Source organism: Homalodisca vitripennis, chromosome 7 (genome assembly GCF_021130785.1).
Source record: "Homalodisca vitripennis isolate AUS2020 chromosome 7, UT_GWSS_2.1, whole genome shotgun sequence".
NCBI classification, from domain to species: Eukaryota; Metazoa; Arthropoda; class Insecta; order Hemiptera; family Cicadellidae; genus Homalodisca; species Homalodisca vitripennis.
This window is the reverse complement of record NC_060213.1, coordinates 50,940,743-50,968,246: the sequence shown is the minus strand read 5'-3', so window position 1 is coordinate 50,968,246 and position 27,504 is coordinate 50,940,743. Positions and strand designations below refer to the sequence as shown.

Sequence of the window (27,504 nt, the reverse complement as noted above, 5' to 3'; positions counted from 1 at the left end):
CTATTAAAATATTAATAACGTATATTATAATATTCAGGCTCTTTTCAAGCTTTTATTTATTCTTCCTTGATATCATCTTGGATACAATTTAGATCAAGGCTAAAATGTTTGAGAAGTAAAGTCCTCTTCTTATATAAAAACGTAATTCTTCATGCAATATCGTAATTATATAGGCAAGTTTCTTTAACAAACAAATTACACACACAAACAAACAAAAAATTGTATTCTTTGCACATTTAGCATTTTAGCTAAGTTGAAAAAACTCGGGATCAATGTGTTTCAAACGACATATGAAACGTAAGTGATGCGATTATTAAAAGAATAAAGTTAATAAATGATATGTCGTTAGCCCTGGTTAATCCCAATATTTTGCAGTAATATGACTTTTCATATACTCACGCCTTGTCAGTTTTTTTAATTAGTGCATATAATTAGTTATTGGGTTATAATTGCAATATGTATCATCATATATCTGCTCACTGTGTTTGATTGTTAATTAGCATAACCAATTTCACGGTTGATATCGTCGATCCATAACATTACATAACGTTAGGCTCTGTACGAGTATGTTTATAGTTTCTGTAAATCTTAATAAACTATTTTTAATGTACTATAGTTCTATAAAATATCTTGACATTAATTAAGTAATTATAATTTAAATTTAAAAGTCTCCATAATGATGAACTGATACTGCAATTTTACAGTTGGCTCTTATATAGTTAATTACAGTTTGGTGTTGGTGATTAAGGTTATAATTAGAATCTTTAATTTATCTGCTTATGGTTTCTTAAAATTTAAACATGGTAATAGCACGCCACACTCCGTTAAGCTCAATAGGCTTCAAAGAAGTTGCATTCAAAAGTTCTCTTCTACAGCTAACTTAATATTTTAAATATCTCGTCCACAGATAGTCTCACAGACAACAACACAGAAAAGAATGTTTTATTCGCATCCTAAAAATCGTGCTATTTTACTGATTTATAGACTTCAATAACAGCAAAATCCAGCATACGCAAAATTATATAAATTATCAATATTTCTAATGAACATGATCTATATAGGCATTTATTTGTTACTTGAAATTTATTACAGACATGTATGTTATATATTTTCGATGGGTCCTGTCAAAAACGCGGCCATACCTCTCTAAACGGCGTTTTAAGTGTTACTTCTTTTGATACTGGAAAGATTCTAGATTTTGAGTGTTTCTAAAAGTTTTGCACAGCTTGTACACACAAGAGTATAAAAAGCAACCCTGAAAAAAAAGCATCACATAGCCCTAAATGTAACTGCAACTATGTAGGATCCAGTGGAGGCATGGAGGTTGAAGGTGCTAAAATTATTTGTGCAAGGTCTGAGACAAAGTTAGGAGTTAGTTAGGTATACTAAATAACCTTGGAGATGGGGACTCCAAGGGTTTCATTGCTGCATTTGAAAGTGAACCTTATGGCCCTGAGGTAAAAATGTCCAAACTTGAATGTGTAGGCCATGTACAAAAGCGGTTAGGTTGTAGGCTACGGAAGCTACGCATAAAAATGAAAGGAAATAAGCTTAGCGATGGAAAGGCCCTTGGTGGTAAGGGGAAGATTAACTGATGAACATATAGATAAGCTTCAGAGGTACTATGGATTAGCTAATAGGAATAATTTAGGTAGTACAGCAGACATGAAAAAAGCTATATGGGCCACCTACTTCCACCGCTTATCTACCGATGAAAACCCACAGCATACCCTTTGCCCTAAAGACCCTAATACTTGGTGTGATTACAATAAATCGTGTTCTAAGCAATATTCTACACACATATAGACATAAAAAATTCTTTGCCTGAGCCTGTTCTTTTAGCAAAAAACCCATATAAAAAGATTTGACTCAGGCAGAACTTTTGGATCGGTGCCTTCACGGACAAACTCAAAACCCAAATGACAGCTTTAATGCGTGCATTTGGAAAAGAATTCCTAAAACTAAGTTTGTGGGCCTACAAACTTTAAAGTCTTGGTGTGACAGATGCTGCCTTATGTTTTAATGAATGTGCAGTGGCTAAAACTAACGTACTTCAAAGGCTACAACTAAAACCTGGCAAAATTTATGATTGAAGGCTTACAAACCATTGATAAAATTAGAATTATAAAAGCAGAAAAAGAAGCAGAGGAGCAAACCAAAGAAAGCAGGGTAAAAAGAAGACTGCTTAAGAGGCAAGCAGAAGATAAGCATGATGAAAACTACTCACCAGGAGAGTTTTAAGGTAACATTTATCTTTAATCACTGATTTCCGAAACCTTGTTTTTTAAACACGTTTGTACCATTTTCTCCTGAAGTACAGATCCAAAATCCATGATTTTTTTTCTGGTTGTTGATTACATTAGTATGAAAAAATATGTATTAGAATTGTTTTAATATACTTAAAATTAAAAAGAGTTAAATAAAAAATAAAATTACTTAAAAAATTATTTTTTATTTTTACAGTTTTTTAAAAGTGATAAGATTATTTTATTTATTACTACATTCTTCTAGAAAATAGTACAGTTTGTGTTTTATATACTATAATAATAGATGGTAAAAATCTCAGGAAAATATAGTTGAATAGTTTTTTAAGATAATGGGTACCTAACTACATGCTGAATTTCCCATATAAATAGCATTGCGCTAAAAAAAGTGCATCGCTCCCCTTAAATTGTAGCACTTTTCGTTCTAAAAACTAAAAGACCATATATTACTTCGATTTAATAATTATATATATAGATATAGATATCTATCCAAAAGAGTAATGGAATACAAGTATTTTTTCTTGTTATGAGTTTTTACTAATATTCATATATTTCTTAGGTTTTGAGTCTTTACCTGACTTAAATTTTCTTTCAGTAACGTTTGTTATGTACAATGGATATTATGAAAGTACAATAGAATGTTGGAAATTCGTTATGTAACAAAATCACAAGGTTTCTAGAACTGGGATTCATCCTTAACTAGGCCTTTATTAGAAAACCTACAGTTATAACCACTACATGATAACAAGAATTATAGTCCAGGATCACAACTGAAAAAGGCATACGCCAAATAACATAACCATGCCTGGAAAATTTTTATTATATCAATGTGTGTATAATACTAACTAAAAATGTGCATCAATCAAATGCTTGCAAAATTCCTTACTTAGTTTTTCGAATTTTCACTTTAACAATAAGATTGTGAATTTTATTTTACTGCAGAAGCTATAATCGATTGAAGCTGAACCTTCACTATTAGTGAACCTGTGAGATATGTTCTGACATTAGTATTAAAAGAATCATTAAAATTTTATAATTATTCTCTGGTATTCATCCTTAGAGCTTTTGCATCTATGTAACCGGTAGTAAGTAAAATATTAACGTATGAGCTAACAGTAATCACATTTAAAATTATAAGCAATATGTACCAAAACTATAAAACAAACGTACGTGATGCACATTTTTTAAAATATGACACGTTAGTACATATAACTACGTCATTATTTCGGTTTAATACCTTTATTTATCAGTAATATGACTCATCACGTACTTACGCTTTGCATCTTTTTAATTAGTGTAGTCAATTAGTTATCAACATCGCAATGGGAAAATGAATCATCACAATCTCTTCACTGTGTTTGGTTATTAATTAACATAACCAATGTCACGGTTGTTAGCGTAGATCTACGACAGTACACATAGCAGTGCTTTTTACGAGTATGCTCAAAAGTTCTGGCAACTATAGTAAACTATTTTCCCGACACTATGGATTAAATGACATTAATTTACGTAATATTGATGCTTTCATAAATATTTACAGTTTGATATTGATTTTATAATTTTATATTAATCGGTCAGTAGTGTATTACAATTTAAAAAATTATATAATTTTAGGTGAAAGTATTTCAGTTTTACTTCATTAGTAATGTAACTGTTTGGTTAGAGAGGCTATTCCTTTTGCACTGGTAAAATTAGTTGTCTCTTGGTCGCTGCTGTGACGATCCCCAGCATATAGTTCTAAGACCAGACCGGTAACATCGTATGCAGTTGTAATCAGCAAATTTTAAATATTAGATTATTAGTAATATATTTTATTTTTATTTAGCATAACATCTAATTGTAGTAACGAGTAATGACTATATGCAGTCAGACTTATTAGGTTAAGCAGTGCAGGTGGAGAAGATATATAGTTTAATTCAACACATGAATTGTAAGTCCAGGTCTGTCACCAGTAAGCCTGGTAACTTTCCATACTCAGAGCAGCTGCGCAGTTACTGGGTGTTAGACAAGCAGGAATTTTGCTGAGTTAGCGTCTGGTACAACGCTGCTCCCTGGAGTTCGGTTGTTTCGGCAGTTGTGCCGGGTTTTTGAACGCGTCAAGCTCACGTGAAATCGCTCTCTCGCTCTCTCTCTCCCGTTCTAAATTTGTAACTGTTGAACTGGTTTTAAATTATGTAACAAAACTCAAATTGTTTTCACAATGAAGTAAATTGTTTTATTTGGCCAACCGAGGAGAGCATTTTTATTACAACAACCTGAGTGATTAGGGCTAGTTTAAATCACCGTGTCTGAGTTAGAACCCGAGAACATTTTAAATTGAATTACGTGTGGTCGTCACGTCACACTTCTCCAAAGAATTTAACTAATTTAATCACGATTTACGTAAAAACTCCCGACGTTCGTAAAGTGTGATCGTGAACCTTTTATTATTTTATTGACCACCTAATTTATAAAGTATATTAGTATTTTATAAATAAAGCTTTATTTTATATTTATAAAGCTTTGGATTAGTATTTTGTCAGTCAGCAATTGATAAGTCACTAAGTGAGCTATCTGAACGTGAAAAACGTCAAGTCAGCATGGCTGTGTCGTCTAAGGCGCTACTCTCAGACGCAGGAGTTGGCCTTGGAGTCGCGTGTTCGATTCCCGCATCTGAAAATAGAGATTTTTGCGGACTGGTGTACACTTATGAGTCACTGGTCTGTGGTAAAGCCGGTGGGAGAGGACATCTTAAACTAACGGTGGTTGGCGTGGGTGGAAGTTGACAGAAAAAAATATTATTCTCGCCGGGATTATAAAAAAGGAATACAGAACTAAATCTAATAGATTGGTTCTTAAAGAATAGTAGTTGTACTGTTCCGCAAAAGACCCAGAAAAATAATTTCCGACGATTTTTACATTTTCATAATCATCAGTTTTAATAACACTCATTGTCAAAGTATGCTATACATTTGATTAAATAATTATGAATAGTTAGCAATGAAATTTGCATGTTATCCTGTACAAGAAGAATATACTGCAACAAATCTACTAAATCTCTATGCATTGACAGTTCTTTACATACATATGATTTCTTTTCAACATCTTAGCACACGTACACCAATTCTCTCAAGTCTCAATCCAAACATCATTAAATAAATCTGTGACCAATACCATACTTACTGCATTATGATTATCTTTTCTAAGAATGTATATTAATGATTACATATGCACATAATTTTAATAAGAATACTGCATAAGATGATTTCAACAAAAATAAAACACAAACTAAAAGTAAATATACAATATATATGTAAATAAAAACATCTTTGTCGTGTACCAATGTTGATGATTTGTCTATCTAAATAAATGCATAATATTTTTTTTCGGTGATGCAGTAAGTTAATTGATGAAATGTAATTTTATATATAAGGAGGATAAGGAGGGGTGTAGGTGACAGCCTCTTAAGATACCGTTTGTGAAGACATATAATAATATTTTACATTCTACGAGTATTGGTAGGGATTTGAACAGGAATTTAGGGAACCTTATATTAGGCCACAATAAAAACAATAATAAATAAATTTAATATTTGCAGCGATTACAAAACAGATGACTAGTGGCAGTAATATTTTTTTTTATTTCATAGAAAATTTTATTTAACTTAAAACAATTAACTGAATTTACCTTAGTTTCTATCTCTAAAGCTATAATAAAAGATCATACTATCAGTTTGACATTGATATCTTCAGTTATTTTTATTTTCGTCTAATTACCAAATTTAATACATTTACAAGCTGCAATTCCTCGTGGAAGTTGTCTTAAGTAGCTATGCATTTAAAATAAAAAGTTATATATTCCCAACCAAAGATCGATTCCAGTACGTGGTATGGACCCGTCAGGAACTTAAACTCGCTTTATTACACCCCCGTCTATCCTTTTGCGTAATAACTATAAATACAATAGTCCTACAGACACGAAATTAAGTTCTACTTGGTTCAAGTATAAATCCTACATATTGACGGTTCTTGAAACGGCTAAAGGACAATCCATCTGTATGTCTGTATCTTGTTCATTGAATTCTGTTGGATCAATCCATTCTTCGTTGTATCTGTTTATTTAATAATTTATTAATGTTTAAATTTGATCTCTCAACATTTTTAACGAATATTATTTTATCTATTATTTTATTAACGTATTTATTTCAAAATATGACTGTTTTGCTATTACGCTTCGAAATAAATAAACTTTTTAATAATATAGCTGGTCCTAGTACAAATCGAAGAGAAGGTGATGCAGCCACCAATTGCATAAGGACAAAATGTTTTTTATCAGGTTCAATATTGAAGAGCATTATTGTTTTTTCATCTATATAAATTAAAATAATGTAGGCTATATTACACAAGCATTAAATATGTGTACTGTGTACGTATTCAGTGTATATACTTTCAGAGAATGGGTTTAAAACTTGAACTCAATGTGAGTTTTAGTTACAACTTCCAGTTGCCACTTTGACCACGAGAGTGTGACACTGAGGCAGGCGCGGCTGTTCCGGTCGTTGGACTTGACACACAGCGTAGAATTGCCGCACCCCTCCCGGGTCGATGTGTCTGGAGATCGTAAACTTTTAAGCTGTCCATGGGCCGTTTGCTTCAATGTAAAACAGTAAAAGGAACTTGCTGGAGATCTATTTTTACATAAACGATACTATTACATTTGTTTGTTTTGAATTAAATATATACAGTATATACAGTAGAGTCAGCGCTCTCAGACATGGCGCTATTCATCATATTAAAATCGTTATTACACTATAAATTTTTAGTTAGTAGGACATTATAGATTACACATGTAAATGCTCTTGGATATTTAACCATTTTTGTCCTTACATGCTGTTAGCCTAATAGCATAGGAGCCAACAGCACATTATCACCGCATGATCAGTAACCTGGAATTTTATGGTATTTTTTCTAGTTTTTCACCTAAATTTGGCCGTTAGTCATATTAATAAACATAATATAAACATCATGGAACTATACAAAAAGACTGATGCTACTTTAAGGGTCTGTTTATGGTTAACTGACGCTAATTTAATATTTATTTAAGTATGAGAAGAACTACATAATTATGGTACATACAGGAAGTATAGTACTCAGGAAAATAAAACGTATAAAAATCAAAATTCTAAAGTTAGATATCAAAATGTATCTCATTTAAATCAGTCATAATTAGTAAAGGTCAGTACTTTGCTATCATCCTCCTTTTTAACGGAAGACCTAAAAAACAGGAAATATATTATGAAGTCGCAATATCAAAACTGTATTTAAGCCAGCCCAAGAATGGAAGAACATTTTTGGGACTAGTGAAGTTTCCGTTGTTTACGCCAGTGTACAAAGAATCCATGTGCTGTGGCTTAGTCCACATGGGAGTGACAAACATTTTAATATCAACATGATTGTGTGAACACATTAGACATACAAAACGTCAACATAACTGAAACAATCGGCCTTATAATAATACATTTTAAGATCAAGCATGCAATAGAATTCGGCAAAACTAAAATCCCTACTGTTATGTAAGGGTAATACGAGAAACTGCAGAAATAATCATGAAGGAAAAGTCTGAACTAAAAGCAAATAAATGAGAATAAAGAAGGCATGTTTATCAAAAGCAGGTCAGAGGTTGTTTAAGCTTCAGTTACTAGAAAGCTCCAATCCTACAACTCGTTAATACAAACTGTTTCTATTGACATATATTGTCTGAAAAGTTTTCTCAACAGCAAGGCTAAATGATCACAAGAACTTATATGTGTGGGCAGCGTATGAACGCGTTGTGAACATTTATCTCACACCAGTTGCAAAAGCATAAGAATGAACTTCTTTACTTATCTGGCCATTTGGTGTTAACCGTGTCAGGATAAGACAAATATTTTATCAGAAAATAAAATCTTGATTTTATTTTTTTCGACCTCATCCAAAAACAGATTGGATGACAACAGATTCCTTTACAGGGTTAATATAACTACCGATTTCAATAAAACCCATATTGTATTATCGTTGTAAGATTGATACAATGGAAACTTTACTCTCAGCTCTTGTAGTATAAGGTAAATAAGTTTTCTATAGTTTTTCACACACAAAAATACTCAATACTATTTTAACCCATTTTCAGGTAGTAAAGTAAAATGTCACTTATGAGCTACCCACTATACCTCATGCAGTTTTATTGTTGTGTTGATTTAGAAACGTAACTATTTCCTGAGGAATAAGCCTCTAAAATACTTAACTTATAACACCAAAGGATTAATTTTTCTAACACTGTTACGTGTTTTAAAACATAACAAACGACTACTTGGTCCTCGACCAATGACGGGTAGACGAGTCCAAATATTGCATCTTTGGACTTCACACTTTCCATGTAACTATATTTTAAATACCAGAGATATTTTATAAACCAAGCACTACCAATACCTCGCAAACTTAGGAACACCTAGAGGCCGGAATCACCAAGATCTCAAAAGGTTCTAGCATCTAGGTGGAAAATAGTGAATGCTCTCGATAACGTATAGAGCTAGAATACGTTTATGAACTTACAGCTCTCTTCACAAGATTAAAATATATTTATATAAAAGATACTGCAATAATACATGTTCTTTAACTTGGTTTTCTTGTAGAAAATTACTAAAAAAATTATTTCAAAGATAAAAAAGGATGACATGATGAAATGTCAGTGGCAGCCATGTTAGACAAGTGACACAAGTTGTGGGGACGCAATAGTGACATGTTACTCTTAACTTGACTGCAACCACCCGTTTTCCTTTCACACTGGATCGTATGGCCTTTAATATTGTGTTCAGGTAGGATGTGAGTTATCCTTTATCACATTTTTCCCATAAAAATGTCAAAGTATTCAAATTTATATTTAAATGTTATTGAAGTATAATTTATAGTCATAGGTTTTTTTTATTTATACATGTTGTAAAAAAATCCCGGTGCATTGCAAATATTTACAGATCAATTGTTTAAATTCTTCTTTATAGTAACAAAAAATTTAATTCAATTATAATAATAGGATCTGCAATTACGTGACCTGTCAGAAGAACTTGTTGTGTTACATACCTTAATATTTATTATATTACTATGGCTTCTAATCCTGATTATGGTTTACTCTGTTATATGAATTCTAGCATAAGTATTAATTTTATTCTCTACGATTCCGCGAAGAGTTTTGTTTCAAATGTAAACTGAAGCTTAAAACTTAAAATAAGCACATTATTAACAAAACAAGTAAGTCAACCATCTGTTGAAGTTATGAGTTTTTTGCTACCAGTTGCTATGAAACATAAAAATATTAAAAAATTAAAAAACCTCATCCAATAAAACTACAATACGTATTACAACACTGAGATTAATAACTAATTTCCTTTCCTAAATTCTATTTCCATTCTGTATGCTACACGGATCTGAATGTGTTGCCAGTTTTATGATTTTTTCTCTTTTAGACTTCTATGAACCTCAGTTAAATACTTTATAGCTTAACTTTGAAGAGTTCATCGCGATATATTAATTAAGTCTACTGAACTTCGTGAATGAAGTTTTTTAATTCCTGAGTTACAGGATAGATTTAAATCTTGGAATGGTAGTGTTCTATGTATTTTATTACGTACATCAAGACTACGAAATTTATTGTGTTATCCTTTCCCGGCGGACTTCCATTGTGTGGGGAAAACACCTGTTGTGAGAGATGTATTATAAATTGCTGTAATGACAGGGAGAAAAGCAAAAAGAGTTTTTCTTAACTACTAAGTTCGATATGTTGTCTGCATTCGTTTGTATACGCCTGATTGCTTTAAGGACATCTACCCCCAATACTGGTTTGAAAAGAATCTGGCTGTCTGAGGGAATATTATGGGTTTGTTGACCCAATTCATCTAAATGGGTTTGTACAACTGCGGTAATAACTTTTTAAGAAAATGATGAAAAATACTCGTTTAGATCATTAAGTGAAATATTAATAGAGGCAGGAGAGGGTTGCTTACCAAAACCAAGCTTCTTGACTTTACTCCATAAATCAGTTGTCGACTGATTTCTGTCTGAAAACGTACCATTTATGTATCGAAGACGGGAATTTCTAATTTGTTGTTTGACTTGATTACGAAGATAGCGGTACCGTATCATAGAGTTGACATCTCTAGAGCGCCAAGCCCTCCGAAACAAGGCGTCTCTTTCGGCCATCATACCGAGAATATTCTCGGTAATCCAGAGAAAGGGCCATTTCTTATTAATTCGCTTGGTAACAAGAGGGTCATGTTTGTCATACAGCTTTAATATAACTGAATTTAAAGAGTCAACCATCTCATCAACAGTCTCCTTATTCTGTACGGAATGCCATTGGTATGAATAAACATCCGCAAAAAAATGGAATTTCATTCATATTTCCGTATGATCAGTAAGTTATATACTTTTCTTTAGGCTTGGGAACTTTAATGAAAGGGCACAGAAAAATGAAATCATGATGAAATCAATCTGTTCGTATAATTGACTAATTCTACACTCAGTATGGTCCTATTACATTTAGAAGTATATATATATATATATATATATAAAACATTTTTACATTAATTTGAAGATCTTGGAACATCCTTTTTCTAGTTTAAAAAAGTTCGCTAAACGTGAATTCATTTAGAAAGCTAATTCAAGACTACGAAAGGAGGAGAATAAAAACTAATGTTCTAGTTATATTAAAAATGAGATTAAGATTCAGTTATGAATGAACAAATACATTAAATAACTGCAAGTCGTTCGTTGATGAAAATTATTTAAGATTATCCTGATGAATGGCAACTGTCTGTATATAACATGTGTACTGTATTTTTTTTCAAGTAGTTGTCTACATCCGATTTTAAAAGACTAACTAGTTCTGTATTTTGGCCTGGTTAAAATGCACCATGGGTGCAGTATTTCATCAGTGTTCATTTTATTCGTTGATGAACGTTGATCTCGTCTCTCGATCAAAAGGCTAAGAGTTGATTAGCTGTCCTTATTTTTCTTAATTCACCGTATCTTACTCAGAAAAGAAACGCACTGTTTGAGATCTTGTCCTTTCAACTCTACTCTTTCTTAGCTAAAATAATCTTAGCTAAGATAGAACTTAGTATGTGCCTTCAAAAATTGCAGTAGCTGTTGTAGAACTGATGAGGTTGGATTTTCACCTATTTAACAGGGTCTTAAAATTACCAAAGGCCATAATCAAGTAAATGGATCAAGTACTTTTGTAACCACTCCTCACTTAGCACCGACGTACTCATAATATTGTGCATTTGATCGCACTCATTTTCAGGTGAGCCGACAAATATCACCTGCAAAACAAGTGCAGGTTGTTCAGGTTATATCATCTAGTAAGCAGTAATGTTTTCCGAGAGTCTAGTGAAACAATATTTATATATCGGTTTAGTGGTCATTCTCACGTTTTTATGTATATTTTGTGTAATAATCAGCCTATTGAAATTGTAGCCTTCGTAGCACTTATAAAAAAATTATAACCAGCACTGGAAATTAAATTTTGACTACTAGACTATCATTTTATTATTTTCTTCAATGAGTAAAAATATTTTGTTTGAGTTGAAGCAGTGGGTTGTGTGTTTCATTTTGATGTACATAAAATGGGTTTTAATGTCTTGTACACTTAACCCGAGCGTAAATGTGTGTCTGGCTAGTGTAGCATGTTGACTATATCTTGATATTCGGGTATCTTGACATTGGGGATTCACGTTAACTTTAACACGCTACAAATTAAGTTCACCTTATTAGGTTACGAAATAATAACTATCAAATAGTAAAATGCTATTTATTTGGAAATAATAACTTTCTATTCATTACATATCCAACTAATCCTAGGAAAAGAACAAGGTCTTTAGTTCTAAAATGATAAGATTTGAAGGTCTCTCCTTAATAACCCATTAATAACCACCCCTTGTTAATAACCCATGGAAGTGATGACAGGCACATCTGTCATGTCAATTTCTAAAAAAGGATCGGAGAGTAAGGAAATTTTATAATCCATCTCAGCCTCTCCAGTCCAAGCGGGAAGGAGAGACTAGGAAGACAAGACTCCTTAATGTTTAAGATTAAAAAAACCATGACATTAAGCCATATCCACTCTAACAGACATGTCCGCAGAAAAGTAAACCAAGCAACCATTAATTCTTATCTCAATATCTCATCATTTGCTGCAAGAAAAGCCGAATGTTCACTGTAAATTTATAAATTCAAAAATATAAGCAATAGTTTATTATTTAAAGACAATTGCTATATAATGTATTTTGTGCTTGAAATGTGATCCACCTTACCAACTGTCAAACCACATGACTCTATTATATGTGGCAAATAATTGTGCTCTACATATATAAATATGACCGCGTATGAAGGAAACTTAAAAGCTCCGTCATAAAATGTATTTTTAAATTGTGTTAGTTAAATACCTATTGTAAAATATTAATTACTTATATTAATTGTAATTTAATACGATGTAAAATTTTAGTCAGTTAGTAGTAAACTAATATTTAAATTAAATAGTTTTAATATATCGATACACACGCGGTATGTGTTTATATATGTATATACATATATACATATACAACAATCCAAACTTAGTACAGGAAAACCTTTTATGTGTGTCCTTTCAATCTGAAAAATCTAAAGAATTTCTAGAAGCACTCACTGCAAATTATGGGTAGGCAACTTTTTAACATGAAAATTAACTTTCTATCAATAATTCATACAATTTTTCTTTTTTGATTTTAAGGAAAATGTAGATAAATTTACTGTCTTAATTTGTAATAAAAATGCAGTAAGCTATGTATCTTCAATACACAAAGCGAAAGGTCTTGTAGCTTTCAATAACAAGCTCTATTCTAAGAAATAAATAAGCGACTTCTTTGAATATTATTAAACAGTCTACGTTGTATGTGCATCTTATATGTGCCATATGAATATAACTATACTGGTAGGATTACGCATTATCTAGAGTAACTAAGTGCAAAGTATACATTCGTACTTTACCCCTCACTATTTTTTTATTCTAGTGAATGATACTAAATCACCAAAGAAGTAGATCTCTCACGACAGTTAAATAAGGGTTTAACGTTCGCTTGGATATCAACATCTACTCGGGAGAAATTTGCATTTAAAGTTTTCAGAATTAATATGTACAACTCATACAAATAGTTAAATCTTAGACCTATATTGATCCTCGATTATCACTAAACAGTACTCTGTAGTAAAAAACAGTCTAACACCATGTTTAGTAGTAAACTATCAAGTGAATATATAGAAGCCCAAGGCTATTTCGGAAATTGTTTTAAAACCAAAAAACCACTCCACTAAACGTAATCTTTTACTGTACATCGAGTGTTACAAACTGTTTACCTCCAGTATATACTCTAGAAAACGTTTCTAAATCTAGAAGTATGGCTTCTTACTGGGATGTGTTAAGTACTGAATAAGAAACTTTGTCGTTGATAATTTGGATAAAAAAAGCAAACAGATTAAAGATATCGGATTTAGATAAATCATTGAATTCTGAATACGATAAATAGGCTCTGAATTTGTACTAGAACATAATTTCCTACGCTAAATCCTTTTGTCTACATCTTCCTGCCTCGATTCTATAAAAACTGAGCGAAATTTTGGTTTTTAAATAAATTGCGACCACTATCTTACAGAAGCGCAGGAATTCCATCTACTAATACTATATTCTCTTTTTAACAAGAGAAGTGAAAGATATTCTGCTACGTTAGGCCAGAAAATACAGTATTATTCATATAAGGAGAAAGCTGGAAATAAAAGGATTGAATAAATATGATCAATGAATAGCAACCGAATATCATACAGTAGGAGTGGGTCATTTCTGTATTCCATAATTAGCAATAATGCTCTCAGAATACATTAATTATTGAAATTAATAGATTGAAATACATTATGAAAACCGTGTAAATAATTAATAATAATATTTTAATAATGCTACTATTTCCAAGAAAAACTCAATTTAATTTATATATTCCAGGAAGTCAAAACAAACCACCAATACGTTAATATGAGACAAAGTGCATCATTCGGTATGTGGCATCGTTAACGTTGCCATGTGAGCCAAACATTGAACAACAACCTTCAAACGCATTGGTTAATTGGATCCAGACTTCATTATTCAATTATGATATTCAGTTTCATGGTTGTAATACATCTGCCGTTTGCGTATAAATATACTGATGGCGAGAGAAAAGAAGAGACCTGGCCCGTGCCGGCACACAGCTGTGTACTAATGTGTTGCCGCGCGGTAATTTCAGGCGCTTCGCCCCACAGCCAACCCTGCGAATTGTTTATCATAGCAATGGAACAGTGAAACAATAATGGAATTACGAAACAAGGCGCGGCAACATACTAGTAGTAGCGCCTGCAAATTTCAGATAGGCCAGAATCCAGGTCTCTTCTTTTCTCTCGCGATCAGTAATACACTACTCACACGTTGTTTTATAAACAATTTTAAGAATAAAAATATTGTCCTAAGTATAAATTAAAGTAAGGATTAATTTAGTAAGATACTTTTAGCCGACTTAATAACAACGTTAAAATCTCTAACACTTGTATACTATTTTTTGGTTTTACATTTTTCTTCTGGAGTAAAAGTCAATGTGGTTTCACTACAGGGACGTTTGGATAAACGTTGTGGTTTAGGTTTACATGTTTTGTATATACAGACACTGCAGGAGTTCCAAGTACATAATCCTGAGTTCGGCGAACCCACTTATTGTGCCTGAGGATGCTAGGAAGGCTCTACTTACAAGGTTCCGCTTAGCATATAGACGGCAATTAAAGGGCACATACATGGATACCCTAATCTGGGAAAAGGGATTGATATGGCCTTCTAGAGACATGTCTCCGATCATTTTATGACGGTGGGGAAGTTGACTAGATTTGCCGAATGGCGGTTATTAATCTATCTCACCAGGACACTGTGCTTCTGAATGGATTAGTCACTGGTGTGCAGGGTAACAGTGGCTTAGGCAATACAGTGACCCGTAAGAATATTTATCCAATGATTTAAATCATTTTATGTATTTATGTATTACAATAGGGTCACCACAAAGGTGTATTGAAACCCGTTAGTCCATGCTGTCCCTAGGAGGTGTGTTATAATAAGAGTAAATATAATTTACCTCAAGATGGAAGGTGTATTCGGCCGGACCTCAGTAAATCAATAAAGAGATAGACATATTACAATTGTGGCCAGTCTGTTCAAGAAACGCTAGGGAACTTTCAGCTGGCATTTGTACCAGCTAGTGAGGGAATCATTTCTAAGTATAGGTAGTTGAATTAGAATGTCCACAAACAGTTGGTGTGTGTTGTCATTGCGCTGGACTCTTAGAAACAAAAGGGTAATTAAACAACTTAGTATTTTGGATGGTTTCTGTTGCCATTAGTTGCCATATTTATGTGATCAATGTCACGAGCCATAAACAACGGTAACACCTTCCTTTTGACTCCGATATTGTTGAGCTTATTAGCTTCTGGTTATAATCTAGGCGTATATTTTTTTATCTGTCACAGTTTTATTTTCTTGACTATTAATAATTTCGATGAAATAAATTGTATAGTTTTTAAAGACATATATTTTTTTAAGGATTAAAGTCTTATAATATTGGAATATTATAATGTTATGTAGTAGTTTTCAAATATAATTTATCGCCATGTTATCTGTTTGTTTTGTTGGTGTTATATTGTAAATCAATATTTTACTTGAACTTATAAACATTATTTTTTTATTGGTGTATTATATGGCCTACACGAGAAGGATGGAACTTGCTGATATTAGTTTAAATGTTTTTATGTGTATTCTTTTGATCCGGAGGGGCAAACATGAACGAAATTGACAAATTTAATTTAAATCTCACCAAATTTACTTTACAATCAGTAAATAGACAAAGCTGCTTACTAGTTAGCGATCACGTGTAACAAGGCGTGGGGAGTGAGTTTCAGCGAAGCTAATTACTCAAGCTGGAGAAATTTTATTGCAGTCTATCTCTCTGTATGTATCTATCTCCCTATCTGTCCACAAGGTATTGAAAAACATACATATAGGCTACATTTGGAAGGAAGCTTTATTTATAATTGAGAATCTCTGAGTTTTTATGTCCGATTATGTCAATAAATTGAATTTGGACCAGCGTTAGCGAATATTTATACATTGATCTTATTAGTAACCATGATGGAAGAGTAAAAATAGCTGAATTAACAAAATTTCAGTGACTCTTTTACTTATTGAGCAAAAAGAAAGTGTAATGTAAACATATTAAAGCTGGAGTTGATGTTAAAAGTCGGTGATATTGTTTTACTTCAGGGCACTATTACGATGTATTATCTTCACCAGCTTACCAAAAGGTTTATTTGAATAATGCTTTAACACCTTGAATACCTAAGATATCTCGAGTAAGGTTTTGGTTAATACACTTTGTATTTTTCTTGCTTAAACCTTCACTTGTACATAGACAATGATGGTGAATGTCCAACTATGAATTTGGTTAAGAATCATCGATGCCTGTTACTTAACAGATGTCCTTATATTTCAAACCAACATTTATCTTTTCGCTAAAGCCTTGACTTCTCGTTGGCTTCTACAATAATATATATAATAAACTTCCGTAATATTGTTGAAAATTCCGGATCGTCGTCAACTACATCGTACATTAGTGTTCTAAGTATTTTCCATATCTGAGATAAACGTTACAGGAAAAATAACTGATATCATCTCTATTCAAATATGTTAACGTTTTTAAGAGCTGTAAATATTTCCCAACGGAAATGTTTAATTTGTATTAATTGATTATTGTCACATCTTACAGTTATTCAAGCCGCTACACCATAGGCTTACCAAAACACAAAGAATTTTTGAATTCTTAAACTTTCTTGGTTTGTGGAAATTCATGAAGCAAACATTGTAGCAGACAATTTAGGCAGTAAAAAATATTTAAAACATAAAATATATATTTATTTGATATTTTATTATGATCTATATATACATATATGCATATATATATATATATATAGATACGCAAACGATCCAATTCTGAGGATTGTCCTATTCTGATGAGTGGCTCCTCAGAATGGTACCGTGAATGTATATAATTTGTTCTGAGTCGTCAGAAAGGGATCATGTATGTACTAAATTATTTCTCACCTAAATTTATACTGACTTTAAACTTTAAACCATAAATAACTCGTTAAACACTTTACTGTTGCTAGAGCTTTAAATACACGTGTGTCTGGTTTTAAAGGTGTAAAACCAAGTGGATACCGAGTTGTAATAACTTTTGTAATAATTGCTAAAATGTCTAGTTATTGAGCCCAGACGATCTTGAGGTAAAACCCACGAAAACAATTTTCAGAACACTATTACGGGACATTATATACAGTATACACTCGTGAGTTTAACGAAATTTCGCTTTGTGTGTTTTTTATTATGGTTTTATTCTAAGATAAAGGTACAATTTTAATGAAACAAAAAAGGCCAAAGCTTTTAGGGTGAAATAAATTACTCAAAAACTAGATTTGAGTAGAGACAAAACCCTGTCACCTAGTTACATGAGCTGAAAAGTGTGTTAATATGGATTATATATAAAAAACTATGTTATAGATATTCTATGACTAATGTCTTAACAACGGTCGATATTAAAACATGTTTTGAGAGGTTGACACCTATCTGAATAGGACTGTTATTTGTTATGAAAGTCTTTTTACACATCTTGATATAAGTGTTTATTTGGATTAAACTCAAATAAGTGTGTACATGTAAACATTCTCTTACTACGTAGATAGATATGTATCGTTAAGAATACGGCCGCAATTCTTAACGCATCTTTAAGATTGACCTTGCAACAGTATAGCAGACTCTGACCGTTAGATCGCATCATCGTTTCCTGTTTTCTGCGATAAGCAGCCCGCTGGCCCATTCCACTTCCACTCCAAGTACCCGGAATCAATTATCTGTCCCACCTGTTTATCTCTCTCTCTGTCCTTCGACCTTCCTGAACCCTACATCTGGCAGTTTCTAAAGTAGCAGTGTTCTATTTGATATTAGTTCTCTTAGAAATTCGTTAAAAATATTTTTACACACAATTCATCAAGTAATCTGTATTGCTGTCTTCATTAAAATTCTGAAGTTTATTTATGTACCAATTAAATATACTCTTGTGACTAGGTTTACAGTTTGGTCTTCTAAAGACGGAGCTAGGTCAAGGCGATCTTTCTCACCCGCTAATCATGTCACTTTTAAACGTTTACCGCATTAAAACATACTCCAATATTATCTCTGAAACAATTTGTTACTATGTTTCTTGGGTAATATTCACATCATGTATTAGAGTGAAAGACACATTATTATATTTTATTTTTTGTGGATTGTGACAACCAAAAATTATGGAGAAAAACACCGATTTGTCTTAAAATTTTTAAGTTTTTTTCCATTTTAACACATCATTAAAAAAACAGTAGGCCTACTTGTGCCACAGTATTTGTTGTATTTGTCTTGAAGAAAGGTGTATTAAAAATTAATTAATGTTCCTTAACTCTTACAAAACCTATTATTAGCACCTATTTTGATGAACTGTATATTTATTTATTTACTAACCCGTCTTTCCTTGTGAGTATCAATCTATGAGGACAGATTTATTTTTCAATTCCAAATAAAAAGAATATATGTATCTTTTATTGTAAGAGGGAATATATTTAATATCTATAAAGTATTTTAATTTGTTCCCTATTATAAGAATTATTTACTACTGAAGTCATGTAATTGACATAAATGTAGGTTTATTTATGTAAAAACAATATGCATGTAAAGTATATTTAATATAGTCAAAAAAACGTTTTTTTTTTTAATTGTCTCCATCAATAAGCAATGCTACAGGTTTAGATATATTTATATGTATAATACAATGTACTCAATGCTTTTCTCAAAAACAAATGAAAGTGCAGATAAAGCGAGGTACATTTTAGACATGCTGCACCCGGCCCGCCCCGCACCGTGCCGCGAGCATCTTCAAATTGCTCGCGCCCCATGCTTTCATGTGTTAACAACTTTTGGGCTGTTTTGTGAACTGTCCGCTTTAAAGCGCGACGTGAGCTTGTGTCCCAGCCGGCGTTGCCATATCGTGCCCCGACGGGCGGCGCGGCGCGGCGGGTGTGGAGTGGGAGGGAGGGGGAGCGATGAAGCGGGCCAGTATCCCTGTGTCCCAATCTGTCGCGCTCACTGTGCCTTCGGATAAAGCAACTGAAATATCAGTAACAGCCTTTCAAATTAAAGTTCCTTGGCATAAATGTAATGAGAGAAGCCGCATAGAGTTATATTGCACAACATTACAATAACACACAACACTGTCCTATAAACTGACGGACTCGTTACAGTATTGGTTATTTCTAAATTGGCAACTCTTAAGATTTATACAGAAATAATTAATGGTCTCAAACAATAGTACTATATTTTCTGTGAATTAAACCATTAATTAGAAATTATAGCATCGTAGGTACAAAGTTAAGACTGCATTGCTTTTCTTAAGTAGTCCTGGATTAGTTACAGCTTTTGGAGCACTGACCTAAACATTAAATATGACATTGATATATACTGAGATAGAAAAATCAGTAACGAGAAAATGTATTATTTATTAATTCAATGCGAGAAGAATCTGACACTGTATATATAACAAACGAGGTATACACGATATTCACTACAAGTGTTATCGTTAATAATTACTTGTTATTATTTTCAACTTCATAATGTAAATCAATATAAGAGTGCGTGTTAGTATTAGTAAGTAAGAGGTATGTTTTTAGTAATATGTTACAATTTTTATTAAATGGTATTATGACTTCCGTGTAGTATAACATAGCATTTATTAAAACAGAAAGTTGTAACTGGAGAAGATACGCAAGTGTTTAAAAAATTCTGTTATTTGACGTTTGAATTTTCACAGTTATATTATTTTTCAAGAAATCTTCTAGAAAAATTTTGGTCAAGTTTATTTTTTTATTATTTGACTGTCAAGTTGTTGATTTGTACTATATGTTCTTTTACTAGCCAAATGAAGTTAGCATCCGCAATATTAATTTTTCGGTCGATCGAATCATAACCTGATGTTAGGAAAGTCATAAATTTAAAATGTTACCTCAACTCCAAACAGTTTTGCTCGATTACAAAAAAGTATGGTCGGGTATATGGTAATTAATTACGGCTATGCAACTATCTTACTACAGCACACACAATTTACATTCCATTGGTTTTGGTATATAAACGTGGTTAACGGTATTTGGTTGTTCATTAATTCGGACGGACATTGGATTCAAACCGCGTCACCTTTACATAGCAGCAATTTTATAAAAGCCAAAAGATCTTTATTTGGAATTAATGTTAAGACAAACTCTTGAGCGTAAATTGAAATCTAAGGATATAGACTTGGCTACCAAGAGATCCACTATTTCTCGGTTGAAAAGAAAATTAATGAATACTAAAAAAATAGAAAATTTAAAGAAAGAAGGATAAAAGAATTTAAAAGTAAAGATGCAGCAGTGCTGTGCAACATGCAGTTTAAAAGAAAAAGGCAACCCTGGACGAAAGACGAAAGAAAATTTTCCTCAGCTCTTTTCTTAAAGAGTCCTTCAACGTACATATATTTATGAAAAAATATCGCGTTCTTCCAGGCATGTCCACTGTAAGTAAGTGGCTTTCGAGTAATGAGATGTTCCGGACTGGTCTTAACAAAAGTTTAATATCAAAAATTAAAACAATAGCCTCTACCAATGTCAGATATGGAGAAAGCCTGCGTTCTCATGTTTGACGAAATGTCAATAAAAAGGACATTGGAATATTCTCCCAGATATGATTTGATACAAGGATTCGAAGATATAGGAGGAAAGAAAAGAAAACCAGCAATGGGTAGTCAGGCTTCAGTCTTTATGAATAGAGATCTATATTACCAGTGGAACTCTTGATTCTCAACAAATCCTTTACTACAATAAAAATTGATGAAACAAGTGCACTGTTGGCACCATCCGATAGCCTTATACACGTTGTCGATGCTGCATTTAAGGTTTTTAAGATGAAATACCCTAAATCGGCTCATAAGTTTAAATCTTGTTCGAAGACTAGTAAACATAACAGACAAAGTGGTTTCATTTGACTCTATAATGTGCAGTGCGTGTCAGCATAGTGACTTTGTGATGAAGTCATTTTTTCAAATTTTAGTTTCATAAGCAGTGCAAGTGGTTAGGACATTCTACGAAAAAGAGTGCTCTAGACAAACTTAAAGTGTTAAAATATGTATAAAATCTTACAGCATGTTTAGAATTTGGGAAAGTAACTAGTAATATATTTTTTGCCTGGTATGTGTTAGCTTTAAGAATATTAGTTGTAATGTTTTTGTAAACGCACATCTATTTTCCAAATATTAGAACGTTAATGTCATCGCATAGTTTCCAGTTTAAAACACTATTTCTACTTAAGCATACCATTTTATTAGCAGTATTTTATATTTAAATTGTTCAAAAACGGCGTAATTATACAGGGTATTATTGTAAAAGTGGGGATAAAAAAGGGTTATATGTGTAAAAATTTTAGTTCATATGTCTCACAAGAAAGAAAAGTTTCCATAAATACGAGTATCCCGCAAACGCTCTCATCATTAGTAGTTTATTACTTAAATCGAATAATTTTAATAGAGTAAAAAGAATAGTGTTGATGATTTTTGAAACATTTATTGCTGGTTAAATCATACTAACTAAAAATAAGTTTTAAAATTAGTATTTATTTGTAGGTAGCCTATATACTTAAACTTGGTTTAAAGCAAACAATGTAAAGTGGTCTTACTTGGTGCTTGTTAAATTCTAAAATACAAATGTCACTATTTATTTCTTTGGACAATATTCATGTCACTGACCATTTTCAGAAACGTTTATTGTACAATTTTAATACACAAAAGTGTAATGCACAGGCCACATCTTGTAATGTAATAAGCTACCCACATTGTACTGTCTCAAAAGGCTTAAATATGAATGCAGGCATTATTCCAGAGACGAAGGCTTTTTTACGAAACTATATAAAGTTTCCAATAATTAATTTAGTAAATAATAAATCCTGTACTCCATTACGTGAAGTGATAAATGAGACTATCTGAGAGGGCAGGAACACAACTTTAAAATGAAATTGTCTTTAAGAACAACTCGTATATTGATGCACGGTGTGATATTTCTTCTTAAGTACCTTGGTATTAAGGACTATTGGTTATTCATTAAAATGAAAACACTGACAATAAAGTACTCATTTTTAAATCTCAAGCACTTTTGTTGGGATTTACACTTGATGCTACTCTACTTCTGAACCACTTTAAGGTTATTTATATACGAGTATAAATATATCTTGTTAATTCTGTAACTGATAATTAATACATCATACAAAATATAATTTCAGATTTCAGATTCTTTACTGAACCATATTCCTAAAGAATAGAAGAAAAAGTCAAAAGAATGCTTGTGTTAAAAAGTTTGTGACAGTGTTATTTTTATTAAAACTTAATTTATTTAGTAGTGCGTATTTAGTAGTGTCACAATTAAAATGTGGCCTATGTAGTGAAAAAGTTTTGGTTTTTTGTTAGGTCGAGAAAGCAATTTGATTGTGTTTCCAGCATCAATTTGAAAATGGTAGCGTATATTTACTATTTAAATAATATGTAATGTACGTAAATGTTTTCATTCAAAACCATTCCATCCATAATAAAAAGGAATTCGCATTTTCACCAACATATATTTTTATAAACTATATATTTACTGCATATACCACTACACATTTAAATCAATACACATGAAATACAGCAATCGTGTGTTGTTAACAGTCAAGCGATTGGCATCCACTCACAGACGTGTTATACACACGGAGCGCGGGCCGGGATGAACAAACATAGGCTGAAAATATTTAACTTAATTTAGTTAAATATTTAAAAAGCAAGCACGAAGTGTCGTTATTTTAGTTATACAATTACTGGTTTTTCATACACAAAGTATGGCACAAACACATGTCAACGATCGGCAAATAACTTTCATAAAAATGAAAGAACTATTGATTCACAAATATAAACCAACAAAAAACTATCTATTATATTTGGAGATTTTAATGTTGTTAACTCGGTAAAGCAAATACTCTAATTCGATATCCTTTTTTTCTTACAGTTGACAAAACTATTGCAGGTATCAACCTGAGATCTAACAGAGGAAGCACCGTATTTATAACATCTTTTACGTCACAAATTTACAAAACTGTCCAATTAAGTTTGCCTGATCACGGCGAATGCTTTTTATTTAGCAGTTTCTCAGTAGAAAAAAATGCTTAACCAAAAAAAGTAAACGTTTTTTCTAGAGACGACCAAATAAAATTTAAGAAAAATATTGCATCCCAAATATTGGAACAGTGTTTTCAATAAAACTGATGTTGAGAAACATTTCAACAGAGCGTTCCCGTTAATCCACAAAAATATCAGTTTATAACAAGCCAAAATTTATTACATAATAAAATTATAAAAAACAAACAATGAATTCAATGTGATAATATATTAATGATATGAGCGCAACAGAATTGAAGAATAATTATAATTTATAATAGTTTAGACATAAAACCGCATTTCCAGAGTAAAATCCGACCGTGCCATAGATGATATGGTTATCAGTCGCAACCCTTTGAAGGCAACCTACAAAAGTATCATCTATTTTAAACGATATTCTTCGTCATCGTCAGATGGGCGAATTGAAACTCAACGGGTTATCATGCACAATCTTCAATAATTTTTTCAGAATTTCGTTATCGACAACTCTAGTACATCCTAATTAATATTATAAATGCGAAAAGTGCAATTGTTTGTTTGTTTTAGTTTCACGCGTAAACTATTCAGAGAAATGTACTGAAAATTTTACATGGAAATTATTACGGTCCCTGGGAGGAATATAGGCCTTTATTTCGAAATCCATCCGAGCTACGCCTCACTGGTATTTAAAATAGCGAAAAATCCCATCTTGTTTCAGTAAAAGTGTGAAATATTAGTTAAAGGAGAATGTAATTGTAATCAACTTTTCTGTGTAAACATTGTTTATTATTAATTCTTTATTTAATCTAACTAAATTTCAACTTTATTTTTTATATATACATATAACATACTATGCAGTCATAGAATATTATCTCTTTGTATTTGTAATGATTTATGCTTTTATTTAGTACAAAATTGTTTATGTTATTCTTGTTATTATTACTTGTATTCAATTGTGTGGGTCGGAAGATGTTTTCATTGAGTTCCAAAGGCCTCACAAAAATAAAACTTATATTATTGGAGTTTGTTTAAATTAATATATTGTTTATTATATTAAATTTTTTAACATTATATAGTAAGTACATTCTCTAAGGAAAAACATATTTTTAATGCCGTTTTTAGATTTCAGCTATTACGTAAGTATTCATATACCTTACAACATGCCCTGAAACATAAGATGGCCGGAATTTGACACTGAAGACTCCCTTTGAAACAGTCGGCAAGAACTATGCTAATGAAATTTCGCTGGACTGTGCTTTCTGAACTCATGTACCAATTCCGACTAGCTCAAAATGTTCCAAAATTGGAACAATATTTTTCTGCTTATACATAAAAAACGCATAGCGTCATTGTTAATGAACTTTTAACTGTATATTCGTGTCAAATATTAAGTATTAGATCTAAAACACAATGTTACAATTTAATTTTACTATAAATTTAAAGGCAAATAAGAAACCCATCTTAGTTCACTTCTAACGTGCAGTCTGCCTGACGTACAGTCGGGAACGAAAACCAGAACCCTCTTCAAAAATATAGAAAAATCACAGAAATCCTCCCACGGAGCTGAACTCGGTTATCTGTCTTGAACTCTGCACTCCGATAAACAGTCCAGGAAGTCCTAATCTCAAAGTTTAATTCGTGACTCATCACTCCCAGGCTAGGTAGACGAACCTGAACTTCAGATGTCGTCATATAGTCGCCTATTTCATTGCAACAGATAACAACTACCACGTTATCTATCTGTTCAAGGTCGGGACGGACACACTCCATTACCTTGGTGATTGGACGAATTTTGCGTTGGCGCACCACTACGCAAATATAGCTTTGTTAAGTTTATCAGGCTAAACTTTCGTCCAGTATACCAAGAAACGAGCGTTTGAAGCACCACAACTGAAGTTTTTTTAATTCTCTTCTTTATTTGTCAAAATATATATTTTGAGCTGTCTCCTATCTTTACTTTCTTATTCAACTCATCAGGGTGTCCTCACAACAGATGTAAAGATTGTTAACGCTATTCATACTCCAAAAAATTATAGTTTAATCTTGAAACCTTAAAACTAATATCAATAACTCAAAATTCTCAAAATATTTGATACAATTTTATATTTCTCCATAATGTACAATCTAATCTGCATTATTCTATTACACCACACTAACTTACTGTACTGTCCCTCTTTCTTGAAACCAATAAAGTAGGCTAATATATGCATATCAATTTGGGTTATATAAATCTCCGCTGTTTCTTTATGTCTTCGAAAAGGTGTGGCTTCCGGTAAGTCAAAATGACCACCATTTAATTCCCTATTTTTAGGCAATTATAAGGCTTTCCACGTTGTTCACCACCGACAGGATTTTTCAAGTTGGTATATTTGGATGGAATCAAGACTGAGATACAGTTATTTTTATTCTGAATTTCAATGCAATTTTTCTTCCGCGTGGTCTTCCGGATAGTCTGAGGTATCGGACCATGAGAGAATTGTATAGAATACTTTTAGTCTTTAGACATAGTGTCTTAACACTCCACTCTTTATTACTGTCACATTGTATTGTTTTTTTTTTTTTTTTTTTTTTTTTTTTTTTTTTTTTTTGTTTTTAATAACGGAAATTACTTAAAAGTCTAGGTGACAGTGAAACAATATAAATTAAAACCTAAATATTTATAAAAATTAAAATAATAACTTTTGTCATAAATAATTTAACTCTGTTTCCTGAAAAAATTTATATTACACATAATAAAAACCTCAGTTTTAAACTTTTGGTAGAAACTTACTGAAAAGTGTAATAATAACATCGAATGAAATAAAAGGTTTTAAAATAGTAAAATCTGTAAACTAAACGTGTTGTACTTCTCTTAAAAAAAATTATAACACTGTTGTATATTATCAGCAAGTCACTAACGTACAACTACCGTCAATAAAAATGAACATGTTAAAACTATTACATTATATAGTTTTATATAAATTGTATATTTATATAATTGTATAAATTATATAATTTTAACAAACTATTACAATTAGCCGTTTCAAAGTGATGATGGATACATTAACAACCAGTCTCTGTCGCACACTTCCCGCGCTCCGAGCGAGAGAGAGAGAGCGTGAAATGGCACATTGCCATTATTGGATATAGATGTAATGCTACCGCAGAATTCTTTGTAGGCTTTTTTGAAAGGTACAGTTTCATAGTACATTATTTTGTTACAAGTCGTAAGGTTTAGTCAGTAATAACAATTGAAGAGCTCAAAAATAGAAAATTTTCGCACCATAACAACTTTTTTCTACTTTCAATAATTGATTTATCATACCTAAAATCCCCCCTATTTTGTAACGAAGCCGGACAATGAAAACCCATATCAAATCCGTTGAGTAGTTTAGAAAATACCGATGCACAAACAGACCATCACAAAAAGTTACTTTACATTATATTATGTAATAATGATTATACTTAATGTTGCTGAGCATAGCAAACTAGACCTGAATGGGATGTCTTTCATACTGATAAGTAGTGTGGTCAGCATTCACCATTATTTTGGATTCATTGTTTCCTGGAAGGTATTTTTATTCCCTTTTACTTTGTACTCAGACAATTGTTGAGAGATTACATTACCATGAATGTCATGATACCACTCAGGTAAAAGTAATTAAAGGAACGATCACCAATTGTCCTTATAAATTTTATCCAGATAAAAAAGTAATTTTATTCAACATTGATATTGCTCATTACTTACAGCCTTTCTGGCCCGATGTCCTTATGACCATTTTTCAGGTACAAATACAATATACAATTATTACAACACACTATAGATTTTGTTGGAATAGTACGCTACCTAGAATTATCTTGACAACTGACTCCACTTCTAGTCAATCCATT

General features: G+C 32.0%; 1 pseudogene; it reads left to right on the top strand.

Moving 5' to 3' along the window:
- LOC124366712 overlaps positions 1-5,029 on the top strand; it is a 32,459-nt pseudogene extending 27,430 nt beyond the window's left edge.
- The last annotated feature ends 22,475 nt before the right edge of the window (positions 5,030-27,504 follow it).